This window comes from Musca vetustissima, unplaced genomic scaffold (genome assembly GCF_032173495.1).
Source record: "Musca vetustissima isolate MV318-11 ecotype Yass unplaced genomic scaffold, APGP_CSIRO_Mvet_v1 utg21490, whole genome shotgun sequence".
Lineage (NCBI taxonomy): Eukaryota > Metazoa > Arthropoda > Insecta > Diptera > Muscidae > Musca > Musca vetustissima.
Window position 1 is genome coordinate 5,573 of NW_026883179.1, and position 19,889 is coordinate 25,461.

Below are 19,889 nucleotides of genomic sequence, written 5' to 3' on the forward strand. Positions count from 1 at the left end.
TAACGTAAATTGTGTACCAAAGCCCCTATATATCCTTCGATTTGCACGAAATATAGCACAACGTAATGATTTAGGTCTAGAATGATGTGTGTTAAGTTTCCCGAAAATCGGTTGAAATTTAGATATAGCTTCCATATATATTTTCCACCGATTTAATGTAAATGGTGTACCAAAGTCACTATATATCTTTCGATTTTCACAAAATTGGGCATGACGTGCTGAGTTAAGTCTTGAATGATGAGTGCTAAGTTTCGTGGAAATAGGTTTAGATTTAGATATAGATCCTTTAGTTGTGTTGGCGGTTTATTTGGGATACCATTTGTATTTTGTTTTTGCAAAATAGTCAGGCTGAATCCCAGAACAATGCCATACATTACCCAACAATAACTAGTTGTTTTTTTATAAAAACAATAAACTGGGATTCAGCCTTACAATTTTGCAAAAACAAGATATAGCTTCTATATATTTTTTCTTCCTTTTTTATGTTCCTATTTTACCACACAATTTTGTACAATGAAGTTAATGTAAATTAATCTCTGGTTAATATAAATTAATCTCTGGGAAGTCTCGTTGAAATATTATCCAAATAATCAACGGGTGTGTGATTGATATTTGCCTTAAATTAGTTTACATAATTTTGCCCCATTGGAAGAAGCAACTCTATATCTGACCAAAAAATGACATGTTTATGTAACCAATTTCATTATATCATCTGCAGAATATATCATATAGTCGGCCCGCCCGAATTTACTACTTTCCTTACTGTTTTGTTTTTTTAGAATAAATGTTCCCACACAATGATCCTGATAAGTTTTATATATATTTATGGTCCTAACCGCATTTTTCAACCTAAATGATTGTAATTTACCTTTTATGTGCCCGGTTTTTTGTATACCCTTCACTAAACAGGGTACAGTACAGGTTACATCTATATGTAGGGTAGAAGCATATCTATATGTTGCGAAAGAGGTGAAGGTTATGGACTGTCAGACTATTGAACTTTCCTTACTGTTTTTTTAATATTTGAGTCATTTATTTTAAAATTCCAAGTTTTTCTTATATTGAGATGTGAAATTATTTGATTTGCTTCAAAAATATTGGTAAGTAGTACTAATTTTGTTTGTGGTTTTATGCTCTTAAACATGATAGAATATATAACATAATATGTTTAGTAAACTTGACTGAAAAACAATCAGAACCTAAAATTTACATAAATCATTTTCAAAATAAACAACTCATTTCAAATACTCAATTTTGAATAAACGGTATTCCTGTTAATTATTTTGATTCATCTTGTATTTAAATGTTACAGCATGGTTGTTGAATCTGCTAATAACAGAATAATTCGTGAAGGTGCAATCACAATAGAACAGGTTTGTATCTATGGTAATATATTTTATGCAAGTAATCGATAACATAATTCTAATGAACACAAACAAATATAAGTAAATTGTTTTCAAATACCCAATATGTCAGAATGCGAATAAATTTTGTACAGAACTCTTAATTTAGTCTGAAATGAATTTAATTACACCAATTGGTTCAATTTTAAGTATAGCTCTCGATTTCATGTGAATTGTGTTTAAAATTCTGTTAAATCGGTTTAGAAATAGATGTAGCTCTCATATGTACTTATGTACAAAGCCACAGAGCTACCCAATTGTAATGTAATTTTCCATAGAGTGTTGAATGACATATATATGGATTGATTAAAATCGGTTCATATATATAAAGATTTACATTCATCCATTAATTCACCTTTAAATAAAACACGAAACAATAACATCTTGTTTAAAACTCATAAATATATATTTCATTTTTTCATTCATTCCATTTGTTTTTTTAATATTTCTAATACTTATAATATAATACTTATTTATGTTGTTGTTGTTTTTTTAATACTTCTTTTTTCTGTTTTGTTAATACATATTCATCATCATTATCATCTTATGGTTGTAAAGTAAATACATATACATAGGTATATAATACATTTATATACTACTATGTTTATGTGTCTGTATGTTAATATGTCATCTTTGTTTTTTTGATGTTATAATTATTATTATTATTTCCTAAACATATAATAATTTTTCACTAGCTTATGCTTGTTGTATTTCTTTTGGGTTTGGGTTTGTATATAGTTTTTCTCATTTAATTCATTTTCATTTTGTAATTTGATTTCAAAATAACTATTTTTTGTATTAGAACAACAAAATTTTTCAACACATTTGCATTTATATTTTTCTTTTCTTTTGATAGATATTTCATTTTTTTGGCCACTTTTATTTGTTTTGCTAAAAGTAATTGTTTTTTTATTTATTTTTCTTTTAATTTTCCTTATCTTTTTTCTCTTGATTTAAATTAATGGTTAATAATTAATTTAGTGTTTATTATAGTTTATAGTAACATTATATTATTTTTTTAAAACAAAATAACACAACATATTGCTTAACGGAAATTGTTTATGATTTATTTTTAGGGTTTTCCTTAATTTTTTTAGTTTTTTAATACTGTTTTGTTAGTTATTAGTTTTTTTTTTTTTTTGCTTTGTAAATATAAATATATATTTGTTGTATAAATATTTTTGTTTTCATTTAAAATCATTTTCCACAATTTGTTATTTTTCTTTTTTTTTAATTTTTTCCTCTAAATAAAAAACACAGAACACTAAGGGGGAGTATTATTTGTTCAACTAAGTATATGTATGTGTTTTTGTTGTAATTGTAGTATAGGTTTTATTGTTAATAGTAGTTAGTGGGATCAAGTTTTAATTAAAAACAAATAGTGTACAGAAAATTGAAATGTTGTATATTAGGTGGGCGATAAGAAATTCTTTATTCGAAATTGCAAAATAAATACTGGAATATACATTTTGAGGTTAACAGCCTGTTTTTGTAAAATACTAAACGAACGAATTCGAGTGACTTATGCCATGTTCTGACGGTCATCCGAACAACGTAGTTCGCTCTCAGAATTACGTACATGAATTAACCCGTTCATACAACACTATTCATAATTCATATCACCAGAGTTTTTAATTCCAAACTTTTTGTTTCTTGTTTTACACCAAAAATATAACATATTTTAGTGAATTACATAGAGATCTAAATAGAAAAATAATTCTCTTTCTTCTGAATATAGTATGAACCCATATCTATTTACTTTTCATTCATGTTTTCCATTTTTTTCTGAAAATGATGTTGTTTTTAATACATTTTTTATTTTCTCAATTCAAATGTCACATACTGTCACATATACAAATTTGGAGAATTTTTTGTTTGAGTTGCCCCACATTTGTTTCTTGTTTTGTACGCTAATTAGAACCAAGGGAAAAGAAATGCATATTGCATTATGTAGAAAACAAAATTTTCATCCTGCTGCATATATAAAAACTATATAATTTTTTACTTTTCATTCATGATTTTCAAGTTTATTGAAAAAGTTTGAAGATTTAATAAATATTTTCAAACTGTCAAAATGAATTTATTTTCGATAAATTCTCTCAATTGTTAGGGATGGGACAAATTTATTGGTTATTCGGAGAGTGATTCGAATTGAACAACGTACAAAAGTCGGTGTTCGCTCAGACAATTTTGTATGGCGAATTAAGTAATTACTTCATAATTAAGGGTCGAACAATGAATGAGAGAGCGAACAACGCTCGTCTGTACATGGCATTACGACCAAACTCCTTGGTTTTGAAAAATATGTCATTTATTTTTGTTTTGAATCAAAAAATATTTGTTTACATAAACAAAGGTTTCAATATGAAAATATTGAATGAACGTCAAGATAAAAATCCATCAATGTAAAAATGAAGCAATAGGACCAAATCAATGTGTTCGATTCATAGGACTTAAGTCCATAATGGAAATGCCATATTCGAAAGTTATAAAAAAACTATATATTAGGTTGGAGAAAAAGAAATCCATTATTTTTCGGCAGACGGCTGTACTGATAGATTTCTCGTAAACAATTTCAGATTTCAGATTGGAAGGTTGACATTTCGCATTTTTGCTGTTTTTTGTTTGGTGCATTCAGTTGTGAGTTACAGGGTGTTAAAAATGGAAGAGAACCCAGAGAAAATTCGGTACATTTACAGTTTTTTTTTACAAAGACGAAAATGCAAGCCAAGCGGCTAAAATTGTGAATGGTGTCTATGGTTCCGATATTGTAATAGCCAATTATGTGAATTTTGGTTTCGCAGATTCCGTTCAGGATTTTTTTTAATGTTAAATATGCACCTCGCACAGGTAGGCCGGTCGTCGAAAATTTCGATAAAATCGGAGAAATGATCGAATTTGCAGTCGCAATGAAACCATTTACACAAAGCTGGATTAAAAAAGAAGCTCGATGTTGGGTTGTCACACAAATTAACAGAAAAAAAGCAGTAAGGAATGTTCAAAAGTCGGTCGGGGCCGACTATATGATACCCTTGGTACATACAAGAGATTCTCATACGTACAATATCTTTTAGATAGAATAGACATGACATCCTTGGAGGACCACTGAAATGGTCCATTTTCATAAAATTGGACGATATATGGGAGCTTTATCCAATCTGAATCGATTTCCACAAAACTTCGTATACATCAATATTTGACTTATTTCAATATGCTGTGAAAAGTTTTGTTTGAATCAGACCAATATTGGGAGTTTGGTGCACCATTTACATAAAATCGGAGGAAACTATATGGGAGCTATATATAAATATGAACCGATTTTTTCCAATGTCAATAGGGTTCATCCTTGGATCACATACGATAAGACTTTGCGGTCGCCAAACCGGGACTAACGGACAGGAAGGTTCTGCTAAGCATTTGGTGGGACTGGAAGGGTAATATTTAGTATGAGTTGCTTCCATATGGCCAAACACTAAATTCTGATCTCTACTGTCAACCACTGGACCGTTTGAAGATAGGAATTGACCAGATATGGCCAATAGGGATAAGTCAATCGACTTTCGACTATCCGATTAATCGACTTTTTGTATTGAAAAGTCTTAAAGTCGACTTTTGATCTATGAGAAAATCGTAAAGTCGACTTTTCAAGATCGACTTTCGATTTTCTTCATAAAGCCCAAATTGCCCAAAAATTACATTTTTCAGAACTTTACTTTATCTTTCATTAATTCATATAAAAAACAAATTTTTAATCAATTTTGCATAATTCGAAAATCGATTTTAAACAGTTTTGACAAAATCGAAAGATCGAAAAGTCAACTTTTTAGTCAAAGGCAAAAAACGGAAAGTATAAAAATCGACTTTTTGGTCAGAGGCAAAAATCGAAAAGCCAAAAAAGTCGACTTTTACGATCGACTACGTATCCCTAATAGCCAACAGGAGTGATGTCGTGTTCCACCAGGACAACGTTAGGCCACACACATCTACAGCGACTCACCAGAAACTTCGGGAGAATGATTGGGAAATTTTAATGCATCCGCCATACAGTTCGGACGTGGCACCAAGCGATTATCATCTTATTTCTTTATAGAATTATGGACCGGTTTAACTGCAATTTAATACATCGCATTGTCATTGCTATTGGACAATTATTGTTTACTTGGTGCACCGTTTATCGGAAATTGGACGGACATTATCTAAATCGGAAATTATATCTAAATCTGAACGAATTTCAACGAAACTAGCACCTGTCATTCTGAACTCAATTGCGCACGCTATGCACATATTCGTACAAATCGAAATATATATAGGAAGTTAGGTGCACCATTTATTTAAAATTGGGCGAAAAATTATGTGGGAGCTATATCTGAGTCTGAACCGATTTCAACACAACTTCACACACATCAATCTAGATTCAATGCAGTAAGATATGCAAAATTTCGTACAAATCAAAAAAATAAAGGGACTTTACATAAAATCGGACCAAAACATATATATATATATATATATATGAGCCCATTTCAACTGAACTTCAGACACATCAATCTAGAATCAATTCAGTACGCTATGCTAAATTTCGTACAAATCTAAAAAAAATATAGGGGTTTTGGTGCATCTAAATTTGAACCGATTTCTAAAGTGAACCGAGATTGATAATTGTTGGTAGGAAGTGTTTCCAGCTGGCCATAAACTAAAATATCAAAGTTAACCAATATTGATAATTTCTAGTAGGGACGTTTTCTACCTGCTGAGAAACAGTGAACACTGTATCAATTCCTTCGGAAAATAGCGACGGAATAAAAATAAAAATTAGGTTCAAAATTGTGACAGTATGTTGGGCAGGCACGAAAGATGATGCCCATATTTTCTGGTAGCCCTCATATAACGGTACCTTCTAATTTTCAGTATTTTGGGGGTTTTGGTCGTATTTTTCCACCGAATTGGCTGTAATTTATTATTTTGAGTTCTTAATAGGTACCAAATCTCCCTACAAAAAATTATAAATATAGGTCCATTTTTCGGGTAGCCACCATATAAGGGCACCCCCAATTTTCGGTATTTATGGGGTTCTTGAGCGCGTTTTTCAGCCGAATTCGCTAAAATTTGGTAGATTGGGTTCTTATTGGGTAATAAATGCCCACATTTATTACCCACAAAAAATTATAAATATAGGTTCACTTTTTCTGGTAGCCCCCATATAACGGTACCTCCCAATTTTCAGTATTTTGGGGGTTTTGATCGTATTTTTCCGCCGTATTAGCTGTAATTTAGTATTTTGAGTTATTAATAGGTACCAAATCTCCCCACAAAAAATTATGAATATAGGTGCATATTTTCGGATAGCCCCCATATAAGGGTACCCCTGATTTTCGGTATTTTAGGGTTCTTGAGCGCGTTTTCAACTGAATTTGCTGCAAATTGGTATTTTGTAGTCGTATATGGTAACAAATCTCTCTACCAAAGATTATTAATATTCGCCCCCTTTTTGGGGTAGTCCCCATATAACCCCTTTTTTATATTAAAATAGTTATCTGATTTGTTCCGCGTTTTGAGTTTCATTCTAAGACTCTATTGTAATCATTTCACCTGCGGAGGATAGCGAGATAAAAAAATTAGAACGTAAGGGTCGATAATGAACTATAGCCGCATTTAGACCTAGCCCCTGTGAGGAGGTTTCAAAAGGAGTGGACCGATATTCCCCATCTTCGAATTTGAATTATCAATTAAAAATTTCTGAAATTTGTATTATGGTTTACATAATCCGTTTTAGACATGTCGGTATAGGTCCACTTTTTGGTATGTTCCCTATATTTTCATTTCTAGTAACTGTCAGTATATCTATGGTGGAGGGTATCCAAAGTTCGGCCCGGCCAAACTTAACGCTTTTTCACTTGTTATATAAATAATTTAGATAAACTTCTATATCCTCAAGTTATTAAGCAAAAATTTCCAGCATAATTTTATGAAATAAAAACATTTAAATTTCTAGAAAATATTAAATTATTGAAATTACTAATCGCCACCGATAATATTTTGTTTATGCGTATTTTGCTTTATATATGAAAAATATTGAATTGGGTAGATAAGAATAGTTGTAGTAAATAAATATTATTATTTTTGTTGTAGTTTCTTTTCTAGTAAATATAAAAGGTGGGTTAAGACTATAGAGTTCACAAAAAGTAGTGAATAGGTTACAAGTTTCATTTCATTTTTGGCTATAATTTCATCATATACATTTTGTAGATATGAATAACAGTTTCGTATTAGTATAGGATTCTCTTAGTTATATGGGTATATATCCATTATTATTATAAAATTTATTTTTATAAAAAATAACATCTACTTGGTTAATACTAAGAGAGACAAGCTCGTGCTGGTATAGTTTTATAGAAAATAAACAATAATAAAATATAAAAGAAATAACAAATATACCGAAATAGTTTATTTTATATTAGAGATAGAATTGACTTTGAATAAAAGTTGTTTATATGTCGTCAAAGTAGGTTCCTTTGAATCTCTATCGAAATTTTGGACTATGAGTCAAATATTTCCAATTTAAAAAATTTTTAAATCACATAATTTTTAGAAAAAAAGAAGAATTTTTCAACATTTAATAAAAATGTCCAAAGATTTCAATATTTTTTTAGAATCAAAGCAAAATTATATAAAATACCCAGAATGACAACAACTCTAAATTTGTCCTTGAAAATAATAATTTTGAAATTAACACCTTTGGCAACAATTTAAATTTTATAAATTACCGTGTTTTTATGTGGTCGCCATAGCAGTAGAGAATATTTTTTAAATCAAAAATTAAAAAAATAAATAAATGTTGGTTAGGAATTTATTTTCCTTAAAGAAATAAATTTCCCAAAATATTTGTTATGCTACTTACATATACATGTATAACTATTATAACTATATTATCTCTTTTTTTAATTTTTTTTAACAGCCACATTAATTATTTTTCATAATAATATAAATAAAAAACAAAAGCTGTAAAAAATAAAAAAACAATTTACAAATAATATAAAACAAAATACTCAATATTATTCATATGTCAATAGTTCTATTTTTTATATTTTTATATCATCTACACATACATATATAACATCAAAGGTACACAGTTTTTTATATTGTTATAGATTTATTTGTTTATACTCTAAATATATAATTTTATTATTTCTTTTTTATTTGGCCTAAAATTTTATTCACTACAGGTTTACAGTTTGTTTGTTTTTCTTCTTTGGTATATATGTAGTTTAAGGGTTTCTTGAGGAAGTTGATTTTTTCGGTCTCTTTTGATGGGTTTTCAAGTTTCAACACAATATTTTGTTAGTAAATATATATGTTTGATTTCATTGTTTTTATTTTGTTGGTTTTTTATATTATAAATAAATATTATTTTTATCTTTTCGGGTATATTTTGTTGTAGTTTGTTATTGTGTTGGGTGGTGGTGGTTGTAGAAGTGTTGTTGTAAATATATATGTAGTTTTTGTATAGTATAGGTACGTATCTAGGACTAAACATTAATAAAAGACAACATTCATCACATTTATATGATTTCCTCGCTTAATTGGTTTTGTATTTATTTTTTATAAATAATTAATAATTTTTAGCTTCATATGCACCTCAACAATATTCAATGTGGAAAGTGGTTAACAAAATTCTAGAGTCATTTGTAAACAAAAATCTAATTTTATTGAAATAAGTATACATTGATATTTTTATCGGTTACTGTATTTAAACTTGGTGTTCAGCCGAACCGATATCTTAAAAAAGCAGACTAATATTGATTATTTGTGGTAGGAAGATTTTCTACTCAATGAGAGGCCAAAATGCTAAATAATAGCCAATTTAGTTTGGAAGATATTGATCATTTTTGGTAAGAAGTTTTGCTACCCAATGAGATGTTAAATACTAAATAATAGCCAATTGGGCTGGGCTGATATTGATAAGAAGTTTTGCTACACTACGAGAATTCCAATTATAGCTAAATTGGCTTTATAAAATACCGAAAAGGGGGCTGGGGAGTCTATCCTAAAATATAGATAATAAAATATAATAATAATAGATTTGATATCCATTGAACAGTGCCAAATTACAGTCAATTCGGTAGTAAAACGTACCAACAATTCCAAAATAAAATAAATATATCCCATTTTAAATACCAATAGCCTAGAAGTAGTAACAATTTATGTGCAAAATTTCAAAGCTCAAATATGCTAATATTTCGGTAGAAGTGTTGTAGGCTCTATGAAAAAACTCCGGAAAATTGTGTCTAGGTATATGTTAACAACACCGACTAGGGCGTTGGAGACTATAGTGAATATACATCCAATTGATATTCAAATGAAGGCTTGCAGGAAGGACGACACAGGGGAATAGAAACCAAGGAACGGGCATTTCACTATAAATGTCATAACCTTTAAAACAGTTTAATCCAAATCTCTATTCGAGTACATAGAACCCATAAACACGTTTTATCAACGCGGTCTTTTTTGTGAATCCCCAATATAACGCTACGTCCCTAATTTATTTGTATTTTGGAAGCTACAACCAAATTAGCAATAATTTTAATCTCTCTACCAGAAATTATCACTATTGGCCCAAGTTTCCGGGTAGCCCAATTGTTCCATGTTTTGGGCATGATCGGGCATGTTTTTCAACAAAATACGCTCTAATTTGACTTATCAAATTCTTATGGGCTGTCAAACCATCCTATCAAAAATTATCAATGTCAGTTTACGGTTTCTATAGCTCCTGTTGAAAGGTATTTTGAAAACTTTAGTCGCATTTTCCAACCGATGGGACTGTAACATGGTACAAAGGGATCTGAAAGGCTGACTTATACACAAATATTGCGTGTACATATACGTTGAAGTTTGGATATAACCCCATCAAAAGTTCCGCTTCTATAATAAATAAATTAACCTCATGGAAGCAATCTTGGAACAAATTTCTGTTCACAGATTTAATGCAACTATCCTAAATAGGATATACACAAAATTTGACATCGCTACATCATAAATGCAAAATCGTTCTAAATTATTCTCTATATTCATTTTTACAAGAAAAAACAATTTGAATACGAAGTGATTTAAAAAAATTGGACTGTATTCACAAATTAGTACTGTACACAAATTTACCATTTTCTCTATATTAAAAAGCTTAAAACTTTACCAAAATTTTGAATTTTTTATGGGTCGATTACGGATGCCAATCAGAGTTTAGTTGCGCTGCCAGTTGCCAAATTTGCATTATGGATGGCAACTGTTTTCAACTTCAGTTGCTTCAAACAGAATTTTTCGGCAACCATTTATTTCTGGTTGCTGTTTATAATAACTGAACTTTGTAGGCTTCCCATAATGGTTAATATTACTACAAAAGAACAATTTGAGGTCCTTATTGCCCGGATGGAAGCTCACCCAAATGTAGCACGCGGCGTGAGGACTTTTGGTCAAACCAAAAAATCTGAAATGGCCTTCCACACATCATCGATAGTGGCTTATCGATGATGTGTGGAAGGCCATTTCAGAAGACCTTAACTGCTATGGCATTCCAAATGAATGGCTGAAAGTGGCGAACATCTTCTTTTGGGTCCATGATATGTACGTGTGTATCATCAATACATCCGACAACACTCTGGAACTTAGCTTTCGATTAAAAAAGTTTATTCTTCCCTTTTTCCTCCTCCGTTAATTTGGATATAATCAAAATTTTACACAGTTTTTCCTCTATTAGCCGGATAACTTCGGCGAAAACCACCGACATTGTCGGTTGAGCCAAGCCAAGGTTGAAGTCATTTTGAAAACTTTCCTCCACAAGAAACATCAGAGCTGCACACATTTTTAAGAGAGGAGGAATTGCTGTTGAAAATACGAAATATACGCCTTCAAGCTAATATGAGCAGTTGACTGAACATTTCTCTAAACGTCAGCATCTACTCACAGAACTGATGGTAGTTCTAATAGATTTATCTCTTAAATGCCTTCTAATAAAAAATAGTTCCACTGAACTTATCATCACATATAATTAGCTTTTCTGATATATTTTATTCTTTTTTTTTACAATATTTCTAGTTGTAGAAATGTCAAAACAGTACTATCGACAGCAACTGAGAAAAGTTGCTATTCATAATGTTAAGTTTTATTTCAATTGCGTTGCCAGTTGAACTCGCAACTGGAGTTTGGTTGCTTTCCATAATCGACCCATCAATTTTCCTTTTGATATATATTCCTTTATATATATGTTGACTGTAGGCAACTTTGGGCCACTAAGGGTTAAAAGTCCCATTTAAGTTTTCCAACTGGAGTATCTGTCATTTGGATTTGTTGTGAGTATGAACCTACTATCACATGACACCATAACATAGACACCATATATATGTCCCGAATGCTATTCACGTGGTTGAGGATACAAAAAGTACGATCCGGCCAACTTTACGATATTTTCACTTGCTTTAACGAAGAACTCTCCTCGGATTTGGCTCGCTGCATAGATCTACGATTCATCCGTCAATAAAAATATTATAAACAAATTATATGTCAAGAAATATAATAAAATTACGATTTCTTTGAGGTTGCTGAATTTTTTGAAGAACATGTTTTGACCCGCACCTCCCCATATACACTATTTTGTAAATTTTTCCAACCAAGGGCTGTAATTTCAGAAACATTGTTTTGATATAGCCCAACTATAGAAGTTCCACCCATGTTTTGCCATAGATTGCATATAATGGTATCGCCTCATTTTTGTTATTCAAAAGTGTTTAGCAGTATTTCCACACCGAGGTGTCTGTATATTGGCATTCCGCGTTCAGGGCTGATCTCTGAAGAAAATGTTTCATATTGGTAGCCTCAAGGTAAGGGTTCAGTATTTTGAAAAATGTTTTACCCACATTTCTGTTTCATTTCGGGTTCTTGAATGGTGTGAAATATCTTTGCAGAAACTATTTAAATAGTTTTGTATATTGAAGCTCCCATCTCATTTTTACAACCTGAATGTCAGTAAAAACAACTTTGTAGCAAGCATTTTACGGAGACATAGTCCCCAAATTGGGTCCGGCCAAAATTGATAATAGTTCCATCCCAGATCCTAAAAAAAGCTACCAATTTTACAAGTTTAGCTACTTTTTACTCAAAACCCGTTGCTGAACCCACAAAACTGGTAAAACATTTTACCGGATTTAAGAGAAAACAAAACAAAAATGCGTTCTCTTTGTAAACTTTTTACTTGAAAAATTTGTTCGAATAAAAATGTTAAAAAGGAATGACAACTTCTGATTGGCTGTTATGTTGATTTTGAAGTATTGCCATCTAATTTTTACTATATTTGCGTTTCCGAACTTTTAAAATTATTTTCTACTTTGAGAGCGATTTTGAAATGTTTCCCTTTTACTAGCTTTACTGAAATAGTACTGGAACAGACCAAGTATGTGTTATGTTAATCATTGCAAATATTTACAAAATAATTTCTAGGTATTAAATTAAATCAATAACAAAAATCAATTTAAATTTACAACCAGTGAGCGGAGCAGTATAGTCGGACGGGGCCGACCATACGATACCCTACACAACTACCACGGAACTCTAATTTCGTGATATTTGCATCCTCTTGCCCGATTATAGGTCAACAGCAAATCTTCTTTACACTAACATATATTCCGATTATTACTAATATTCAGTAAAGCACTTTTTCAGTCCACTTCATCCCAAAATTATTATCTGATCATAACAGAAATTTATAGGCGTTGTCCTTGACCACAACTGGAATCTCATGGAAAATTTCAAAGCGATCAGCGCTATAGTTCCGCCCTCTAGTGTGATAATGAGTTACTAAATAATATCTCAGTACGTAAGCACCTGTAAATATTTAAGTGTATCTTCCACATCTGAGTACATACGGCAATATATCCATACTCTTCTTGGATATACTATCTACTTCTCGGCTCTACTTAAATGTTAGTCTAGGACCAATATTTCGTTCGCGGTATAAACAGCAGATGGACGCGTTAAAATTTTGCGAGAGAACAATACGCTTATTTCGCCATAATCTCATTTCCACATTCAGGCATTGAGTCGGCTTAGTTAAGAATTTATGATCGATTTTCATTAAAAAGTTCAATTAATGTAGTAATAGAAACATGAAGGACCTGAATATAGCTTTTACAAGTAAAAACTATGTTAAGTTCGGCCGGGCCGACACAATTTAACCTTTTTTACCTTCCATTATGAGGATGGCAATCAATATATCTAAATTTAATGAAGGCTCCTACAAGGAAACTCATATTATGATATTGAACATACCGAAAAATAGGTGAGAAAAAGATGATTGAAATTCCCAAAATACCTAATATTGGGGCTACCTTAATAAAACGAAGATAAATAAGAAACTTTTTTGGTATTGACAGCCAATGAGAATACAAAATACCAAATTACAGCCAAGATTAAAAAAGTGTCCAAAATCCCCAAAATACCAAATATTGGAGGTACCGTTATTTGGGGGCTGCCCGAAAATTGGATTAATATTAATAATTTTTGGTACGGATAAGTGTTTTTCAATGAGAACCCAAATTCTAGCTAATTCGATTGGAACACGTGTCCAAAATCCCCAAAATAACGAATATTGGGGTTTACCGTATATTTAGGTGTTGCAAACGGAATGACAAATGTAATATACACTCCATCTTATGGCGGAGGGTATAAATATGGAATGAGATTAATTATCACCAGAGTTAACCTCTTAACCAGTCGAATATATGCCTCTGCGTCTATAGCGGTCATAAAACAAAAATGATATCCAAAACAATTCTATTTTTCATTAGAATGCAAATTATCCTTTTTTATCTTGTTTGACGAATGCGCCACCTACAGCTGAATAATGAATTTGGTATGCATATTTTGAAAAGTAGTGTTGAAAATATTATGAAATGTTGAAAAATCTGCTTGTTGGTTGGAATACATAGTAAATTCTTAATTTTTTAATGATTGTACGAATACGGTTTTTGCATACTGTAGATCGAATATTTAATCCGGTCCAATTTCATGCCAATGAGCCTCCAAAGAGGTTTTGGTTTAAATCGGTGTATTACCGTAGGTTACAATAGGTCTGTTCCCGTACTGCAAGAATCTACTAGATTTTACTATTTTCTTCGATAACATAAGGAAAAATTTGTTATCGTAGTAGTAGACCAAATAAGAATGTAGGGGAGACTGGGGCACCTTCGGCACTTTTTTTTAGAGCTCTATATCTCAGTACTTATTCAACATATATAACAACTTTATGGCTGATTGCTGTCCTCTGACACTTAATTATAAAAAATAGTACCAAAAAGATATAAAAAAATAGTATTAGTTAAAAAATTTTACAGTTTTTTAAAAAAAGTCAAATTCGCCGAATGTGCCCCAACCCGGGGTAGCTTCGGCATTTGATGGGGCACATTCGGCACCATAGTCATAGCCGGGTAATTGTCATCGCTATCAGTCTGGTTGAAATTCTAAAGGCTCTATTACGTTTTAATACGCCACACAATGTTTGAATTATATGGCTTTATTTTCGAGCGGCGGACGTTTACATCTCAAGGTCGCACACACCATCAGAAATAGGGGTTTTCTATCGCATTTTCGTCAATACAAGCACGTTTGATCTTATATATGCAATTTCGAACCATATTAAAGGATTAGTTTTAAAAACAAACTCAAAAACCTTTTACGGAAATAATATTGCACAATCTGTATATGGCCGAATGTGCCCCACTTTGAAATGCCGAATGTACCCCGAATGTACTTTTTATAGTTTTTTTCATTTTTTTCGATCAGATTTGTAAAAAGATTATATTTTTAAATATTTTTATAATAATACACATCGTAGTTAACCACTTTTTAATAATATTGTCTTAAAAATTTTAAAAGTTTTATACACGAAATACTTACGAAATGGAATTGAAATATTATAGAAACATCTATAAAAATACAAAAACCTATGTATCTAAATAAGCTTATTAGCTAGAAATTTCAAACTTTGTGTCAGTTATTTATTTCGATATTCGATACCTATGTATCGAAACTAGTGATGTACGGTGAGAACTTCATATCGAAAACGCGATTGCCGAAGGTGCCCCGATGCCGAAGGTGCCCCAGTCTCCCCTATATATCCAAAGTGGTGTAATGTATCCTATAGTCGGTCCGATCGGCTATGCCAGAATTATATAATAGCCCTGGTATACGTAGTGCTAAACTCCCAAAGAAAATATTATTTTTGTTGGAAGCATCTTTAAAAAATTCACGATTTAGCTTAAATATTTTTAAAAATGCCATTTAATCATTTAGTAATTTAGAATGGTTTCCAGAATAGGTTAACACACTTTCCACATTAATTTTTTGATAGTTAATAATTTTCTTTTATACATAACTAATCAACAAACACATTCTACAAATCATGCAAAATACATACATACGATGATTTCATATTATTCTTAATAACAAACAAATGATAAACATTTTCATTAAAAAATTGAACAAAATATCACAATACGTTTAAAAATTATTATTCCTTTAACAAGGATTTGGGGAAAACAAATTTATAGTTTTTATAATTTTATATCTAAGTTTTATTTTTTATACTATGGCACTAACTATAGCTACAACACATATAAAACATATAAATATATATATCATATATTTGATTTATTATTTTAATATTATTTATTTTATATCAATTATTATTTTTTATTTATATTATTATTATTAATCTGGGATAATTTTGGCATCATTGAATGTATTACACTTATAAAAATAATACTTTTATTTAATTTCATTTAATACTGTTTTCTATAATTTGATTTAACGGCCAGTCGCATGATGGTAAACGAAATTCTTCGTTAACCTTTGGAGGACCGGCCAATTTGTTAATATATTACTTATAATGATTTATTTTTAATCGCTATATTTTTTGTTTTTAAACTTAACATAATTTTTTTATTTTTAATTATTTTCTTCTTCTTATATTCTCTAAAGGTTATTATGGAAGTTTATCTAGCCTTTGTTTCGTTATAGATTTTTTCTCTGTTTATTCTATTCTGCAGAAACATTTTTTGTTTGGTTTCTTCTTTGTTTATACTTTCTAGGTACTTTTGATTTACTAGGCTTTTGTATTAGTTTTACTTTTTCATTTGTTTCGATATTGTTTAACTATGCTTTTTTCTTAGCTATTGTAAATATAATTTAATAATTTTATGTGTTTTTACTTTATCAATAATAGTAACAAAAAATATTGTTTGTGGTAACAAAAATAATTGTTAACATTATTCTCTCAATCCCTGACTTCTCGTATATTGTTGCCGGTTTTTTGTTGTAACTATATATTTCGGTATTTGATTTCCAATTCCAAACCTTTGGCGGTACAAAACAGTTAGGTTATAAAAAATAGTAAAAAAACGTAGTCTTTGTTTCCAAGGAAGTCAAGTCACAAGTATTAAGTGTTTTTTGTTTATAAACTGTGCGGAATAGTTTCGAAATTTTGCAACAGGAATCCTATTTTTTAATTTATCCAAAGTCGTCTCACAATCCTCTCCTCACATACAAAGGAAGCTCTCAGTATTTCCAACCAAGTGTCACAATTATCTTCCTATTTTACATCTTCTATAAAAATTTTAATCTTACTACTATTTTTTTATTTGAGTAAAAATGTGTATTTATTTTATTACTCATCATAAAATTTCTCAAAATTGATTTTATAAATATTTTCTAAAAATTTGTATTCTCTAAAAAACGTGTTTTAACAATCTATTAGAAATTTTAGTGTACCGCTCTTCTTAGCACAATCCCATGTCCGATTCTTTTTGTAATTTGTTTTAGGTTAAACTGAGTTGCCATATCTATTCTATTTTAAGTAACATAGTTGCATATTAGGTAATGTTGTTTTAGTTTTTTTATAAACACTTTGTATATAAAAATTATTAATTTGACATTTTAAACTAAATCTTATTTATACTTAAACTTATTTTAAATTTATTGTTAAAAACTTAGTGCTTCAAGGAATCTAGAGGGATTGGGGAGGTCGGTTATTAAGCTTGTACATAATAATTTGGGAAGTACGCTTTATACACTCCACAAGTCCATGCCATACCATGTCAAATTTTTGGTAGATTTTATAAACAATGAAACCCCCAATCGTTTCCAAAGTCGCTAAAATATCGAACAATAAGGGTGCAGTAATATGGAGCCTCCCGTATCCTGTGTCAATTTTTAGTATGCTATTATTCTACCCAATGTTATTATATTCTACCAAATGGGAAACCAAAATATAGAGTTGGGCTTCCTAATTACTAACGCTTTACTTTATTTTTCGGTTCGAAACGCAAAAGGAAGTAGGTCATTCATTCAGTTCTATAGTTCCTTTTAGTTCAACTGTTAGATGAACGATTGAGTCAAAAGTTGCCAGATGGAAAAAAAATTAACCTAGTACCGATCGTTTCTGATACGGAATAGTTTCCTAGGCAACGCTTGTTCCGGTACAACACAGCTCTAAAAAATACTAAATTAAAGCTAACAAACTTCTGAAAATACCGAAATTTCGGAGGACAAATATTGATAATTTTTGATAACAGACGAACAGACATGCGTAAATTGTCCTAAAATTTTATTCTAATAAAGAATTCAAATTAAATATGCACTCCACCTTATGGGGAATCAGCCTTCGTGAAAGGACTGGATTATTGCTTCTAAAAGAATACCGTTCATGTATGCTTGGTAGGCCTGATTATCTAGGAGGGATGATTCCGTCGAAAGCACTCAGGAAGGAACTGCATTGACAACATCATGTTGCCTTGCAAGTGTGCCTGAAAAATTACTTCTAAACAATATAACAATGACATAATTAGGGCATGTATAAGTCTCTTCTTTTCATGGTAGGGTAAAAATAAGTCTGTATTTTATATTGCCTTAAGGCATAGTTCGTATCAGCAACTACCATATCAATGTGTAAATCAAGAGATAACTTGTCATAAAATATTACTCCCAAACACACCATATTATGTACAAATGATATATTCACTTCTTTATACTTTAACTGCAGATTGGGTATATCCCTATAGATTGAACTAGAAAACAACATTGCTGTAGTTTTAGACGGGTTTACGTGAAGTCAGGAAGTACAATTTTTAATTACAATAGATTGATGGATCTATAATCACCTGAAAATAGTAATTGCACGTTATCAGCATAAGTGTAAGGAATCACCAATTCTCCCACCACATGTACAAGTCATTTTAAAATCTTATCTTCTAGTTCTATCTGTTAAACCTGCTAGTAACATAGATGGGTTTCTGCCTTTTCGAAATCCAAACTGACAATCACTTTACATTGACTTTTCAATGTATGCCATTATTGATCTCGTAAAATATATTCGACGACTTTAGACAAACCCGGAAGTAAAACAATCGGTCTATATTTAAAACCACGACCTGCGTTGTTTTTCTTCCTAATAGGGTGATTTTTGCTGTCTTCCAACCGCTTGGAAAGGTGGAGATTGATATTATGGAATTGTTGGGATATAAAACAAATCTTGAAGTATATTTCTATAACATTATGGAGATTCCGATCGGTCCCAATGTTTTGTATGCCACAGCGCTTAATAGTTCATTTAAATGAGCGTTTTTTTATAGATCAGTTCTTTCGATTGAACTAGTTCCTTCATCTAGTTCATAGTTCACTATTCAGATCACCATTCATATGGTCCACAGTTTGAGCATAGACAATTCCACCTTTGTTGTACACTTTGTTAAATACTTCGTTCAGTTAATAAAATGAACTTCATACACAGCTCTTTTAAGAGAATCGTTCAATTGAACTTAACAACTCTGCGGCGGGAATAGGTTCTGTCAATCGGCTCTTGTTCACAATGCATTCTGGTAAAATTCTCGCTTGGTTTCTTGTTCCTCTGCGAGAAGATAAAATAGCAGAGACAGATGTGTAATATAGCATTTACGAATTTTTACAGAAAAAAATTACATCAGTATCATAGCCAGATATATACACATAATCTATTATTATATGATATATTATGTGAAGAAGGAACACGTGAATACCGCGGAACATGCTCATAGACGCCAGAATCCATTCCGAGAAAGAACAACTATGGAACACAGCATTACACTTATTAATAGAGAATATTAATCCTGGTACTTGAAAGTAGAACAGTCAAAAGTGTACCTCATGAAAACGTTCTTATTGCTCCAGGAAAAGTTCGCCGACCAATAAATATGATAATTTTCTCTGATTCTGAAGAATTAGCCATTGTCTCTATATATTGCTGCAAGAAAAAAGCGTTCCTGTACGGAAACTTATTTAAAAATCGATCCGGACTCTATGGTAGATGAAATACTGAATCATTATCTTCATAAAAACAGTTGACAACATCGGTATATCCAAGGATTGGGTTTCAAATTTATCATTCTCTGAAAAATCTCGATTGATTCGAAATGA